Here is a 7334-nt window from a genome sequence, read left to right as displayed (position 1 = left end):
GTCATTAGACATTTTTCAAAGAGTTAGGATAGGCAAGAGAGTAGGCTTATAGGTCTATACGAGGTGGGGATAGTGTGGTCTTTCCCCGGCTTTGCTATCATTATTATAATTGACTTTTTCCATCTCACTGGAAAGTGGCCAAGTTTTGCGATGGCATTAAATAGCTGGGTGAGAGTGCAAACGGCGCAGTATGGGAGCTCAATGATCATTTTGGGAGTTATGAGGTCGCAGCCCGGGGATTTATTCGGATTCAGTTGTCTTTTGATGATGTTAACGATTTCGTTTGGGCGAAACTCGATTGGCTCATGTTGAGGCTGGGGTTCATATGATAGAGTCGGCAAAGTAAACGCATTGGTGGCAGGATTTGGTTGGAAGACATTTTTAAGGTGTTTGGCAAGCCAGCACTCTGTCTGCGTCGCTGCGCGCCCACCCGCCTGTGGAATTTCTAATTGGCATCACGGTTTCTTTCGGTGAGCTCATAGTTGGGTGAGCTCTCCATAGTGAGTGTTTTGTACTGTTAGTTGACAATTGCTCTATGTAGCGGCGGTGGACATACGTTTCTTCTTGCTGTAGAGCTTGATCAAGTTGACGTGAGGCATGTTTTAAGCGTTGCTTAGCAGATGGCGATCTGTGACATTGCCATTCTCGACGTAAGCGTCACTTTTCGAGGACGAGCTGTTCGATTTGTAGATTTGTCTTCTTTTGAATGTATTGTGTGTTTGTAGTTTGAGGTGTTGAAACTCGAGCTGCAGAGACGAGTACAGACTCCAGTGAATTAACAAAACTGTCTACGTTGGCTTCGTCGCTGAGGTGAGGACTCAGCTCAATGTGTGAGCTGATGTACTTCCTGTACTTAACCCAATTGGTTTTATGTGAGGTCAGTTTTGATGAGTGATCCCATGTTCCTGGGTGTCGGAGTAGAGTAAAGAGGACAGGCGAGTGGTCAGATGAAAGATCCGAAAGGCATTCGGCGCTTATCATATTTTTAGGAATGTTTTTGGTAATCGCAAAGTCTATTAAATCAGGTAGTTTCTTTGGGTCTGCCGGCCAGTATGTTGGAGTGCCAGAAGAAACATAGTCTAGCTTGTTCTTAGCTTTGATAATTGCATTATAGAGCTGCTTTCCTTTTGGGGTCACGAGACGAGATCCCCAGTGTGTGTGCTTGGCATTGTAGTCTCCTGCTACTATGAAGTGGTCTCCGAGTGAGTTGAAAAACTGCATAAACTCGTCTTCAGCTATGGTGAAGCGTGGGGGGCAGTATACGGCGGCTAGAGTTAGTTGCTTGCCAGTATTTAGGTATATATTTATTGATGTGGCCTGTCTGTAGTTTTTAGCAAATTTCGTATGGTAATGGTGCTTAATACGGCTTCTGATTAAAATTCCAGTCCCGCCGTGTGCTTTACCATCTGGATGATTTGTTCCATAGAATGTATATCCTCGTAGTTGGAAATTGTATTTGTTTGTAAGATGTGTTTCTGAAAGCAGCATTACGTCGATTTGTTTGTCTAGAAGGAATTGCGCTAACTCGAGTTTGTGCTGCGAAACGCCGTTAGCGTTCCACGTAGATATTCGTAGGTAAGTCATTATTCGGATTGTTGTGAAACCAGCATTTGTATAAGTAGATTTTGGTTTCGCATTAGATCTTGCATAGTTGTACGCATAAACGACATAAACTCCGTAAGGCTTTGTTGTAGACTGCATATCAAAGATTCAAAGTTACTTTTTGGCTGCTCCGGCGGTTGATGCTGCTGAGCCGTGTTCGGTTCTTGGTGTGCTGATTGCGGCAGTGAGATTTTTGGGGCTGGGGGAGCCCTTCCTGAATTTAAAGCGCTTGCGTATGTGACATTTTTGGCAGAGTTTATGGGTCCCAGTGAGGATCTGGCTGCAGTCGAGAAGAAGACCTCAGGGTTTGACTTCCAGGTCGTTTCCCTATTGGCAAAAAACTCGGAGAGCCAATTTTCACAGGACTCTCTTGTGGCCAACTTCAGTCTACCAAGCGCGTTCGCCATGGACAGAAACAGGTGGTAATCACTTGGTGCGAGATCCGGACTATACGGTGGATGCAAAAGAACCTCCCATCCGAGCCCCGGAGCTTCTGGAGCGTCACTAAAGATGTGTGTGGCCTGGCGTTGTCCTGGTGAAAGACAATTCGGCCTCTGTCGATCAAAGATGATCTGCATGAGTGCTGTCTTCAAGCGGTCCAGTTGTTGGCAGTACAGGTCCGAATTGAGCGATTGGCCATAGGGGAGCAGCTCATAGTGGATTATTCCCTGCCAATCCCACCAAACACACAGAAGAACCTTCCTGGCCGTTAATCCAGGCTTGGCCACTGTCTGGGCCGCTTCACCGCTTTTCGACCACGACCGTTTGCGCCTTACGTTATCGTAAGTGACCCACTTTTCATCGCCAGTCACCATACTCTTCAAAAACGGGTCGATTTTGTTGCGATTTAGAAGCGATTCGCATGCGTCGATACGGTCAAAGATGTTTTTTCGCGTCAATTCGTGTGGCACCCATACATCGAGCTTTTTAGTGACTTAGTTGACCGATGCTACGCCTGCTACTATGCCGGTCTCTTTCGACCAATTCAGCGATTTTATCGCAATTTTCGACGACAGGCCTTCCGGAGCGTGGCGCATCTTCGACCACCTCTACACCAGAACGAAAACGTTGAAACCATCGTTGTGCGGTGGAAATGAAAACTGTATCGGGTCCATAAACTGCACAAATTTTATTGGCGGCTTGAGATGCATTTTTGCCTTTATCGTAGTAGTATTGTAAAATATGCCGCATTTTCTCTTTATTTTGCTCCATGATTGCGACGCTATAACTAACGAACGACTTAAAAGAAAAGACAATCAATCAAACACATGTTAGCGCGTGAAATGAGCTTTCCAAAAAGGTATAGTATGACCTGTATGCGACGAATAAAACAAGAACTACGCGCATTCAGCGCCAACTACCAAAAATACCGCAAGACTTTTTTGGCAATCTAATATCTACATATATAGTGACATATTCACATATTCAGTTATGTACCAAAAAAAAAGTATATGCAGCGTAGGCGATCCCACGCTGAATCAATGTAAACAATCCACATCCGGAGCAGGCGACGCCGCTCTTCAATAACATAAACAATTCTTGCAATCAATAAGTGTCGCACCCTGAGCGGCACTCTTACTCCCAAACTTATGTATGTATAATCCAAACAAAGGTAAACAAAGGGCAGCACAAGAAAGATTTTTGTCACAAGAAATTAGTCTTAAGCTGAGTTCATTTGAATAAAGACGTGAAACTACATATTCGTAAATTTATTCTTCTTAGCGTTGTCCTTAGTCAACTGACGGGACATTAGTTCGACTCATTAAATTAATAAAAAATTTTACTATATACGCTACCATAGCATTTTAACTCAATTTTTGTGATTTTGGTGAAGTTATTTGTGATTTTGGTGAATTGAAGTGAAGTGAAGTTTTTTGTGGTTTTAGTGAATTGAAGTTTAGTGAATTTTAATTAATAATGCCGCGACCAAGACGATCGATTCAAGAAGACTACAAAATACTGCAAATGAAACTACTGAAGGAGAACAAAACATTGCACGTGAACAGCGCCGCGTTAGTATGGGTCGACTTCGTGCTTCTCAATCAGAAGAACAAAGTGAGGCAACCCGTAACACGGCTCGGTTGACAATGCAGAATCGTCGAGCTTACAACAGAGGTCAAGAAATAGATGATTTGCGACGCAGAATACATATATTTATCAAGTCACTGATTACAGCTTGCATCCCAGCGTTTGCATTGGGCAAATGGACGTTGTTTGCGAGTATTGCGGTGCATTGAAGTTTTCCGGAGAAACGCCTGGATTATGCTGCGTTAATGGTAAAGTGAAATTGCCATTGTTGACTCCGCCACCTGAGCCATTGTATTCATTGCTTTGTGGTGAAACCCAAAGGGAAGTTAAAGGTAAGTCGTGTTAGTTACACCACTTATAACTCAAGAACAGCTGAACAGATTTGGCTGAAAATTGGTAGGGAGGTAGCTTAGGGCCAGAAAAAGGACATAGGATACTTTTGATCCCGTTCGACATACCGAAAATTGCATATAAAGTGACAGTGTAGTAAACATCATCACACTGACAAACACACGCTACCATAGCATTTTAACTCAATTTTGTGGTTTTGGTGAATTGAAGTGAAGTGAAGTTTTTTGTGGTGTGGTGGTTATCAGTTTTATGAAACATTTCGACAGCGTTCTGACAGGAAATCTTCTGTAAAAATCTTCTGTACTTGTGTTAGTCATTGAACTCCTCCTAAACGGCTGGACCGGTTTTGATGAAATTTTTTGTGTGTATTCCAGGGGGTTTGAGGATGGTTTAGATTCACAATATTTATTATTTTTTGAGGTTTTTAATGTTTTAATAACTTTATTTTTCCGCTTATACATTGCAAACTCAGTAGGTAATTATACATTAGTTTACAACTGAGTAAATTTTTTACAGAAATTATAAAGTCATGTACAGTGAATGCCAGACGAGTACGTTTACAAACATATGAAATGCCGCGTCTTCGCAGAGAAGCAAAACATATTGGGCGACGTACTTATTATGCGCAACTGGTTCGTGACCGTCGATTAAATCAAACAGTAAGAGAACACGTGGCAAGCAATGTCAACGTAAGAGAACAAATGGTCTATTGTTACAGCTAATTTCCAAAAATTAACAGGACAGGACTTTTGGTAAAAACACCTATGCCGAATGTGATTAAGGCAACCATTATTAACGGAAAGTACGCAGGTGAAAATGTTTGAATTTCTCGAATCCCAATCATTCCAACTGATCTTCCGTTTGACTTCAAACGATAACAATTAACAAGTCGCAAGGCAAATCGCGTAGTGTTTGCGGGATAAATTTAGAAATTGTTTTTCACTTGGGCAGTTATATATTGCCGCTTTGTTTGTGTTAACGTTAGACATATACCTATTATTAAGCACTGCTTGATAAGCAGTTAACGTTATTGTGTATCCCTTAAGTTAAGTCATCCTTAATGTCCCCCCTTACTCCTTTAAGAAACACCATGTAAACCCATCTCTAAGTATGTACGTCTCTCTCTTGCACATACGAGATTGTGAAATAGGCTAAGCATTAACAGAGATGATGAAATAAAGATCACTTTTGCTGCGACCACTGAAGAGAAAAGACCCTGATTGTATCACTACAATTTCAGAAGTGGGATTAGTGCGAAAATTTCTTTTTCTCGCACCTAAAACTCTGCCTACGAGTTTTTAAAGTTTATTTTAAAAGAAAAATGGAAAATATTGGCGCAGACGACTACACAGCAGCTGATCTACGAAATTGGCTTAAAGAGCTTGGTATGCAGAGGAGCGGCAATAAGGCAAAGCTCGCCACGCGTCTTAATGGCGTGCCCCCCGAAGCCCGTGGAGTATGCCCAAAATTAGACCCCAAAGAGAACCCCGTAACTGAAGCTGGAATCGAGGAAGTTGACGCTAAGGCTGCGTCGCTAGTTGTCCAAAATAACATCACTTCTCAGAACCACGTGAATGTTCCAGAAACTTCATCAGAATTGGAGTTGCTGAAGCGTCACACAGTGGGCGATTTGGTCTCGCTAGCAGCATTTAATTCGAATTTCAACTTTTAAAAAGCGATGATTTTTTTCACAATTCGATAATAGATACTTTGATTAGATTTATCCAAGCATTTTAAAAGCTCTACGATGATCAGCTGTGAACGGACAAACACAGAAAATGATTTTGCAAAGAACTTTACAAAATTTTACCTGTTTGCGCGCATCGAATTCAAGTTCCTCGGAAATTTAAAATTTTTAGTGAATTTATTAAAAGTTTGGTTTTTTATTAATTTCAAAGTATGCATTACAAAAAAAATTAATGTTTGTGACCGGTCTATAAATGTGTAGCTCATAAAACGTAGTTGCAATTCAGTGTATTAACAACGAGCCCGGATTAGCGTACACCTGTCTTTCGTGGAGAAGAACTTACCTGATTCAAGTGGATTCAGTCTAACTCTTTTATTAGCCGAAAGTGTGAATCAGTGGCGTCCAATGTGTGTAATATGAACTGCTAGTACCTGCTAGCCTTCAAACTATGGTACTTTTAAGGCACAATGTCAGTAGCAAAAAGGGATCTTTTTTAGTATATTTCAGTATTTTTACTATGCCGCCTTATTATGATTCCGATGATTCTGAATAAAATTCTAGCCATTTTTAAATTATGTTTGTTTATGGAATATATTAATTGAAGTTTAAAAAAATAAAAATAAATCAAAATTTAAAATTAAAAAATATTTTTTTTTAAATAAAAAAAAAATAAAAAAGTATTAAAAAAAAACTTGTTTTTAACTTAAAAAATTTTATGATTTTTCTTTGATCGGTGAAAAAAAACGGCCGAAGATATCTATTTTAGTTTAGAAGTTATTAATTAAATGCCGCTAGCGAGACCAAATCGCCCACTGTGCGTCAGTTGGAATTGCTCCAATTGGAAAACGAGTTACTGAAATTGGTAGGGTCGCGGCGTCAGCCATTAAATAGTGTGACCGCCTCTTCGGACAACGAAATGCAACAAGACGACGTTGCCTCATCCAAAAAAGACAATGTTGCCTCATCGGATTTCGGAAACGTCATGGAAAATACGAAGTCCAACACAACGTTTTTGAACAACAACTCTTTGCTAGCTATGGCCTAGGAAATGCTTCCAATCTTTGACGGCGCGGATAGCAGCAACATGCCAGTCAACACATGCCTGTCAACACAGCTCAACGCTATAACTAAAACTTATAAGCTCAGCGACGACGTAATCCGGATGCTAGTGATGTCAAAATTGAGGGATCGTGCCCAGGTTTGGTTGCACTCTGAGGAGAACCTGCTGACCTTGCCAGCTCCAGAGCTTCTAACTCAGCTTGCAAACGTTTTTCATTGCAAAGAAAGTAAGATAATGTCTCGCCGTAAGTTCCAGGAGCGCAAGTGGATATACACTGAAGATTTTTCGACATACTTCAATGACAATGACGGCTAGCTTCTCACATTCGGATGGACGACGAAGAACTGATCGACAACATCATTGAAGGAATCCCGGATACTCTTTTGCGACAACAGGCACACATGCACTGCTTCAACTCCTCTTCGCAGCTGTTGCAGGCATTTTCCAAAGTCGTTTTGCGAAAACCACCATCGTTTGGGCCTGGACGCCCCAATGTCGCTGCTGCAAATGGACCTGGTCAGATGCTTAACAAAAGATGCTTCAACTCCGTTGGACACTTTGCGGCCGACTGCCGCAAACCTAAGCGCGAATTCGGTGCTTGCTACG

Source organism: Drosophila ficusphila, unplaced genomic scaffold, assembly GCF_018152265.1.
Source record: "Drosophila ficusphila isolate 14025-0441.05 unplaced genomic scaffold, ASM1815226v1 contig_47, whole genome shotgun sequence".
NCBI lineage: Eukaryota > Metazoa > Arthropoda > Insecta > Diptera > Drosophilidae > Drosophila > Drosophila ficusphila.
Note: the sequence above shows the minus strand (reverse complement) of the source record.